Source organism: Oxyura jamaicensis, chromosome 9, assembly GCF_011077185.1.
Source record: "Oxyura jamaicensis isolate SHBP4307 breed ruddy duck chromosome 9, BPBGC_Ojam_1.0, whole genome shotgun sequence".
In the NCBI taxonomy this organism is placed as follows: Eukaryota; Metazoa; Chordata; class Aves; order Anseriformes; family Anatidae; genus Oxyura; species Oxyura jamaicensis.
In genome coordinates, this window is record NC_048901.1 from 3,660,439 (window position 1) to 3,668,896 (window position 8,458).

Consider the following 8,458-nt stretch of genomic DNA (forward strand, 5'->3'; position numbering starts at 1 on the left):
TTCTTTCCTTCTTTCCTTCTTTCCTTCTTTCCTTCTTTCCTTCTTTCGTCACAGGAGATTGTCAGAGTTAATCATTATAGACACTTAAATTGTTTCTGCTTAGGTGAATCTCTTGCAAATTCTGTGTGTATTTCTGACCGCTGGGAATTTTATCGCCAACATCTGTTTGAAATGCTTTTGGGGATTCAGTCGCTCCAGTACAGTTCAAATGTGAAAGCCGTCATTTTTCAAGGTGCTAACGTTTTCAGTTTGGGTGATAATGCTTTAAACAAAACAGACAAAAACAGAACAAACAAACAACGCAACAATTGAGATGGCACGGGTAGTGTGATGATTGCAGCAACATTTTTTAAGTGCCCATGATGCTAATTTTCTTTCTCTTTCCATTTCAGATTGACGACCTATACAACCTCAGCAAATCCTTCTTTGAACTCATGGGTATCAAGACTCTAAATGTTTCATGTTACCACAACTAGGACCTCACCTCCTCCTCCTCCTCTTCCTCTGTAAATGGGTACGATGCATCCAGTTCAGTTTGTTTACTTTACACAAACCTCAGGAGTTAGTTGACTGAGCTGCACATCCTGTGTTGTGCCAAGCAGAAGCACTGTGACACCTGGACAATGAGTCTCTCTTACTTCATCCTCTACCATAAGGACTTAGCTGGCCACAATGAACTGATGTGCCCACCACTATGTCATGGTGAGAATGGGTATTTTACTAGCACATTTACACAACTTCATTTGCTGCTGAAAACCTGTATGACAAATCATCATTGTAAATTATTACATACAAAACTTAATGTTGGTTGAAGAGTATTAAATATTTAACATAGGTTTTGATTTATACATGTACTTTTTTAATTAAAATGTAACTTTTCCTACAGCACATCTTTTTTGATGTGGAACTGAGGTATACTATATTCTGTTGTAAACAGAGTGGGAAACCTGCTTAAAACAAGGCTTCTAAGAATAGAGTTAGGGTACTATTCTTGTTTTAAGATTGTAATTCAGAAAATAATATAATACAAGTCATTGGTCCCTGGGCCTTGATTGTACAGTCATATTTACTGATACTATCAGTTGTAAGATAACCCTGATGTTGAGCTGAGTTCTTTCCAAAAGAAAAGTAATTTTGTACTCCTTGTAAAATAAGTCTGTATTAACTACAATGAAGACAAAATTTACTGTACATGGTATTTACAAGTGTCAACTTGAATTCATCAATTGCACAGGAACTGAGAAAAAAAAATCAGAAAAAAAAGAAATCAAAGTCTTCCATTGTATATATTGTAAAGAAAAGGAAAAAAAAAAAAACAACCAACAGAAAACCACAAAACAAAATGAACACAAAAAAGGGTGAACTTTTCAAATTAACTCTTTCCCTGGAATGAAAATGTGGGTGTTTGTAAATTCTGGAAATCTCTTTCTATATGTAATAAACTAGATACTGTTTTATCTGCTGTAGTTTGTTTGTTTGTTTGTTTTTCTTGGTAAGCTGTCTCACATGTTTCCGATTGTCCCACCAGCTTTCTTTGATGTTGCCACTGTGTTTTTAAGGACAGCTGTGGATCACCACAGTTTAAGAATAAAAAAAGTATATTGTAATTAGGTGTAGCAGGGAGCACGCTCCCTTGAATATTTCATTAAAATTCTTATTTCAGTTTTCTGGGGAATCTTTGGGATACAGTCATTCTTTCACTGAAGTCGGTAGGAGGATTTGCAGCAAGTGAAACCACTGGAGGCCACAGCAAGACTTCAGCATAAGATTTTTGAAGAATAGCCCAGATGATCGTCTGGAATTCGGTGCAAGAGGAAGAACGAGGAAGAATTCTTCTGCAGCTTCTCCTGTGCTTTACTCTGGGTCTATGCATATGAAATTCTTTTGTGTGTAGCATTTGCAGAGCTGTAATTCTTCTGGGGACTGGAGAAATATTGAGATCCTGGATCTCAAAGCAAAATGTTGTTGAAGTGCTAACTGAACATGAAGCCATGTCAGGTCCCTGTTGGTTTTCCCTCTTGCTTCTGTGAAGCAACCCAATGGACCAGGGCATGTTCAACAGGATTTTTGTTACCACAAAAAGTCAGGCACTCAATGCACCAGCCCTCTCTGCACGATGGCTGTCAAACCCTCAAAGAAAGGATTTCTTTCCCCTGAGGTGTTTATGATGTCTGGGGTTAGGCTGAGGTTAATGCAGTGTCCTCTTCTGACTGCAGTATAGATGAAGGGGACATTGCACAGCTGTTTTTCACTTCGCCTTTTGCTTGGAGGCTAATCGTTCCCTTAGATCTGCTGGTATCATTGCATATATATAACCCCTTTTTGACCTTGCCAAGTCAAAATATTCAGTTAAGAAGTGTCTTACAGCTTAAAAATATTTTAAATATTTGAATCATTCCAGATCAATAGCAAAAACTGCATGAATAGTGATTCTGGCAGACCTGAGGGTGTTGTTGAATGGTTGAGGCTGCAGCCTGAGATGGACCTGTGGCTACCAAGGGTGCTGCCTTTGGAAATCTTGGCCTTTGCTGACGGGACAGTCTTCACCAAAAGAGGCTGATACTGATTGGTAAAATGTGAGGCATTGCTCCTTGTTTATGCAGGAAGGGCCAAGATGATCCACAGGAGCTTGTCCATTGGTCGTGAAGAGCATTAATATGTGTTTTCCTAAAGAACCATGAATATTTAAGAAGGTAGCATTTGCTTCAAAAAGAAAGCCACGTGCCTCAGACGAGTGCTTAAATTTGTAAGTTCCTCATTTTCATTTTATCTTATGATCCTTTTTAATGGGGTTTAGTTGCAATGTCAATCTGCATATGTTCAGAAGTAAAGTAAATAAATAATCACCCCTGTCAAACACTTTTCCCGCAGCCTTCTCCATCCTAGCATAAATTCGCACAGCGTTTGATTTGGTTGCTAAATATTAGCATGTGTTGATGTTAAAGTGCCTTGGATAAAACAGTGTTTTATGGCTATTGTTCTTTGCATTGTTTCAGATAACTTGCATGCTCCAGCCATAACAAACAGATTTGTTGGTACTGGAAGCTCCTGTTAAATGTTAAGAGGTGTTAGTGAGCACATGTAATTGAGGCAGAACTATTTTGCAATGATAGGTCTACGAACACATTTTATTTATGAAGTATATATATTTTTTAAATGTAGAAATTGGCAATGGTGATTATGTTGGTTGGAGAAGTGGGTGGAGGATAGTGCTGCTGTGATGGGCTGATCTGTCCATTCATGTCATTAGTACATACCGCCACAGAAAACTCCTTATTAATGATAATATGCATGTTAACATGTTGGTTTAGTGGTTATTTTTTTCTTCAGTAAAACCTGCCTGTTCAACAAATATGTTTTGATAATATTTTTAAACAAGAATAATCTGTATCCAAATGTTTGTCTTGGTGTTTTTTCATAATCATTCTTACAAATTCCAGACTTTAATAAATACAATGCTATAAAGCAAACCCTTTTAAATTAAAGTACAAATTTGTCAACAATATGGTACTATCCTACCTTATCCCTTTATGTATTCTATTGTTTTGTCTGACACAGAAGAGATCACTTCTTTAAGTTGGAAAATGAAAAAATGGGATCTGTCCTGCATCAGTTTGTCAAACTCAGATGCTCAGGAGTTGGTTGGTTTTTTGATTTCAACTGGAAGTTGCTGTTATTATTTTTTTCTTTCTGCTTCTCTTACTGGGGCAGCTTCAATCCACCCCCCACCCCCCCAAAAAATCTATGCCGAATGCATTTATTAGTGCTATAGGTTGAAAATGAATGGGGTTGGAAAAATGGTTTGAAGCAGTCTGCAGGAGTACTAACAATGCTTATAGATGTTTTTTGTTTGTTTTGCAAGGATTGCCATGTTAAAGCTAAATTTGTTGCTGAGTTGGCACATATATTGTCAAGCTGCAGATAAATTTTCATTCTTCTAGCCTTTGATATTAACCTATTTAATTAGCATTTAAAATGTCAAGTCTTTTTTTTTTTTTTTTTCCTAGCAGAACGACAAGTTCAGAAAGGAAACTCAGGCCACGTTTGTAGGTATTCTAGTGCTGTTGCCTTACTTTATGCATATTTAAGAACTAAGCATCCGTGTCCATCTTGCTACCAGCTGACTTCTAGCTGATGCTTTTATTCATGCCCTCTGTAACACTCAAGGGCTGTGTAATGAGTAGTATGTGCTTAAATGGGTTCTATCAACTCAATAGGTGTTGTGCTTTAGTTACGTAAGTCTGCTGTGCAATAACTGAGATTAATGCTGCAATATGAACAGCTTTCACGTTTGCTTTTGAAATGATTAGCCAAAGCTGGTACTTGGTAGGAGCTTAAGTACATCACATTAACTGTTAATTGAATCAGTCTGTGTAGATGTGTAAGTGTTTTGTTCTGCAACTTAATTCACCTAAGCTAGTTTACCTTGAAGAAGTGATACTGAAAATAACTAATAACCTATCCTCTTAAAGTGAGAGTGAATCCTTTGCCCATCTCTTGTGTGACCTCCCACCCATCTTTGGGCGAAGCCAATGTTTTTGGACTGCAAGCCTTGAGGCTAGTTCACTGGTGTAAAGTTACAGTATTCACACTTGTCCAGTTCACCTTGTATTTATCTGCTTATTGGTAATTTCATTTTGCTATGACTTTGAAGATACCGTAAATAAGCTGTTTGTGTGAACATACTGGATGCCCATATAAAATTATCCAGTCTGTAGGATGGCAAACAGAAAAAAAAAAAGAAAAAAAAAAAAAAAAAAAAAAAAAAAATTTTTTTTATTTTATAATAAATTTTTTTTTTTTTTTTTTTTTTTTTTTTTTCCCTTCCCTTTGGGGGCCTCTGACACGATACTATTCTCATAAAGGATGAAATGAGTAATCTAGCTGAGATAGGGAGGACCATGATCTGCCCCCCACACTTCTTTCCAAATACAGATTCTGAAAAAAAAAAAAAAAATGAAAGAAAAGGTGGAAACTAATAAAAAAGCAGACATTATTAGAACTTCTTCATTTAAATACTTTCACGTTCTACATTTGGGATAGCAGTAACGGGATAATCAAATGTTTATCTATGCTTGCAATGGATGGGCCTCTGTGAGGGAAAGGGAGCTTGGAAACCTCATAAACTGTACCAAGAGTATGTTTTCTGTAAGAAGTTCTGTGCTGTTCTGATCTCCTGATCTAAATTGGTAGATGGTTTGAAAATCAGTGCTTTGCATTACCAAAATGCATGGAAGAAGAAACAAACAAACAAAACAAAAACCCAACCAAAAAACCAACCAAACAAAAAAAAAAACCATGGAAAAGTAACTGCTGGGAAATACTCCCAAAACTGCACAACCTATGAAAAGGTTCTGTTTGGTAGGTAGCTCTGGCTGCTGGGACCCCCTGCCGCCTATTTCTGCTGTATTAGGATACTTGACAGTTATATTTGGAGATTGGCAGCAAACATGAAATAAAACTTATGTGTACTCTGTGGATTAAACAAATGGAATTCATCTTTTCAGAGAAATCAAGTTAATCTGTAGACAGATAAATGATATTGAATCAGAATGACATAATGTCACTGGAAAAAATATGTATAAATTTATGCTTTTTCAGCTGCTCTCAGGCCCTGCTTGTATTTATGGAAAATGGAGCACAGAGTATTTGGAGGAATGAGATCTGACTGGAGAACTTGCCTCCTGTGTTTGTAGAGGGTAGAATGTCACAGGGAAAAACTATTACAACAGCAGTGATGCCACAGAACTGATAAAAATACAGGATAATGTCTGTGACAATTTGCCAGTAACTTTTGAAATGTTCCTCCTTACAGCTCTGTTCCTGTTTGAGAAGTCAAAGGTTTGTGGCATTTTAAGTATATTGTATGTGGTAGTCACAAAGTCAGTCTTTCTTGTATACTTTTATTTTTTACTTTTTTTTTTTTTTTTTTAATGTCATGAAGCAATGTTCCTGATGCGAAAGAAGGCCTAGAAATCCCAGCCTACTGCTTAAAGCTGGCCTGTACAGGGACAGCAATGGGAGAAGGCCTCAGGGCCCATCACCCTGTTTAACTAGGAAATGATAGCTCCTATCTCTCATTTTCTTGTTGTTTGCTTGTTTGTTTATTTTTTAAATAACCAGTTATCAGACTGTGCAAAATGTCGGTTATTCTGTGAATCTTTTATTGTCAACAAAATGTTGAAATGTCAGGGTGTTCTCCTCAGTTTTTCCTCAACAGTGAGATACTGCCCCTTCAGGTTTATTCAGAGTAGCATAGTGCTGGTTTCCCACTTCTTTGAACGTTAACTGAAAAATAAAGGATTCAGTTCTTTCTAGACTGTTTGGAAATTTGAGGAATGCAAGAGTTTGAGGACAACAAAATTTCTTGCAGCTTGATTCTTTCTGCAGTCAGCTCAGGTGAGTGCAAGGCAAACTCATCTCTTTGTCCTCTGGCCATATTTTCTGAAATCAATAACATGTTGTTTTTTCTTTTAAAAAGTTTACAGAAATGAGGTGACCATGGTCATGGTCTCAATCCCAAACACTACAGCCCATGGAAGGCCAAAAAGGTGTGGTTATTTGTCTTTTAAATATGGGTGTGACTGACGTGAGAGGAAGAGGGTGTCTTCCAGCAACCTTTATGTACTCCCAAGTTTTCAGTAACTTCCAACAACCTTTATGTACTCCCAAGTTTTCAGTAACTTCCAACAACCTTTATATATTCCCAAGTTTTCAGTAACTAGAATTTGATTATATTTTCTTCAGTGCAGCCTGAAGACCCTGTGCACTGAATCTGAATGCTTTCACCTCCTCAGAGGAGGAAGTCATCGATGTCCTGTGTAGCCTGCAGTTTTACCTCATCATCTGGCTTTCCTCAGCTACGTGGCAGAGTAATCTCACTCATACTGTCAGTGTGCCTTTATCAGCAGCATGCTTTGCATTAATTTCAGCTGCTTCTCAGTGGGCCTGTGATGGCCATAATGCGGCCTGTTGCTGGAGCTTCCTGGCTTCCCTCAGTAGCATGGCCCTCCTCCCATCCCAACCCTCAGTGCCACCTCAGGGACACCCCACAGGAAAAGGTAAGCTGAAATTCTGCTCTTTCCCAAACCTGCCAGAAAAGAGTTTGTCTGAGCTGATTCTTTTTCAGGCTTTCGCTGTGTGAAGTGGTGTGGTAATCTATTGGCTCATCACCAGTCTCTCAGTCATGTGGCTAATCCAGAGGGTTGTCAACTGAGGTGAAAGATGAGGGGAAGGATCTGAACATGACACATGTATGTGAAAGATCAAGACACTTCTGTCTGCTGTTTTATTTTTAAAATTAGAGCTAACAATGAGATGTGAGTGAGCTGTTTGTTCTTACTTCCTCCAAAACATTGTATGAGTGTGTATAAACCAGTTAATATTGTTGTCTTAGTTTTTCATATGCAAAATGAAGATGATTGTTACCTTCTTCACAGAGCTGCTAGGAGGATTAAATATAGAATAAGAACTATTCAACTCCTGCAGTGTTGAGTAACACAGAAATACTTGTAAAGAGAATATGTGAGCTTCATTGTTGCAGAACAGTAGTACTATCCAGCCCTTAATCTCTCTACAGATTTCCGCTTTAATGCTTCCTCTGTTCTTTTTAGTGTTATCTTGTTCAGTCAGATCACTTGGTTGCTGGAAGGTCTCATTCTCTTTCTCTATAGTCCCCTTCGATCTTGTGTTTCTTTTTAGCTGTTGCGCAGTCAAGGTGTTCCCACCAGAATGTATTTTGAGCGAGGTCTGCAGTTCTTCTCAAAAACCTTCTTTGTAATCTATTAATGGAAGTCACACTTGTCCCTGATTGAGGAGAACATACCAGCAAAGCTTTCTGGACACATACTGTGAGTAATATCACTGAATTGACTTGGACTTAAATGACCCAAGAATTAGGAAAAGTGTGAAACTCTTCACTTGAAATTGGCCTGGTGCCACTGGGTCATGCAACTACAGCCTCTGTGATTTTTATGAAGATTAGATGAGCTTGTAGCATTAATTTTGGGGGGAGACAAGACTGTTTCTCCACAGTCTAGAGTTAGTTTGGTTTAAAAAGGCTCTGTCTTCTCTGTTATCTTTGGTTGAAAATTATGGCTGGACGGAATACCAGGTGGTTTTGTCTGGCTGGGTAATTTTGTTCCTGACTAGCTAGATGCCATGATTTCATTGGAAATAAGACCTCTGAAATAAAAAGTGAGCTATTCTTCTTATCTATTCTAATTCTTCTTTTCCTCTCTTTTTCCTTTCTAAACCTTATTTCATGAGTACAATTTCAAACACTGTCACATAGGTCACAATACTACTCAAAAGTTGTCAGCTTCCCATGTGGATCACAGCAACCTATTAAGCTTATTCTGGCTCTAGAAGAGAAGTAGCAAGAAACCAGAAGACTAATGGCTAAGTGAATTTGCTACTTTCTTTTGATGAGATCCAGAATGAACTTTGTGTTAGGAGC

The 8,458-nt window shown here is 37.8% G+C and overlaps 1 protein-coding gene across 3 annotated transcripts in view; it reads left to right on the forward strand.

Annotated features, from left to right (window-relative positions):
- The window catches only part of IRS1 (insulin receptor substrate 1), a 52,196-nt gene extending 50,733 nt beyond the window's left edge, over positions 1–1,463 (forward strand). For all 3 annotated transcript variants that reach the window (XR_004753229.1, XR_004753228.1, XM_035334623.1), the window contains one exon: positions 393–1,463. The gene's annotated coding sequence lies outside the window, so the exon portion shown is untranslated. The remainder of the gene's footprint in view (positions 1–392) is intronic.
- Positions 1,464–8,458: the final 6,995 nt, after the last annotated feature.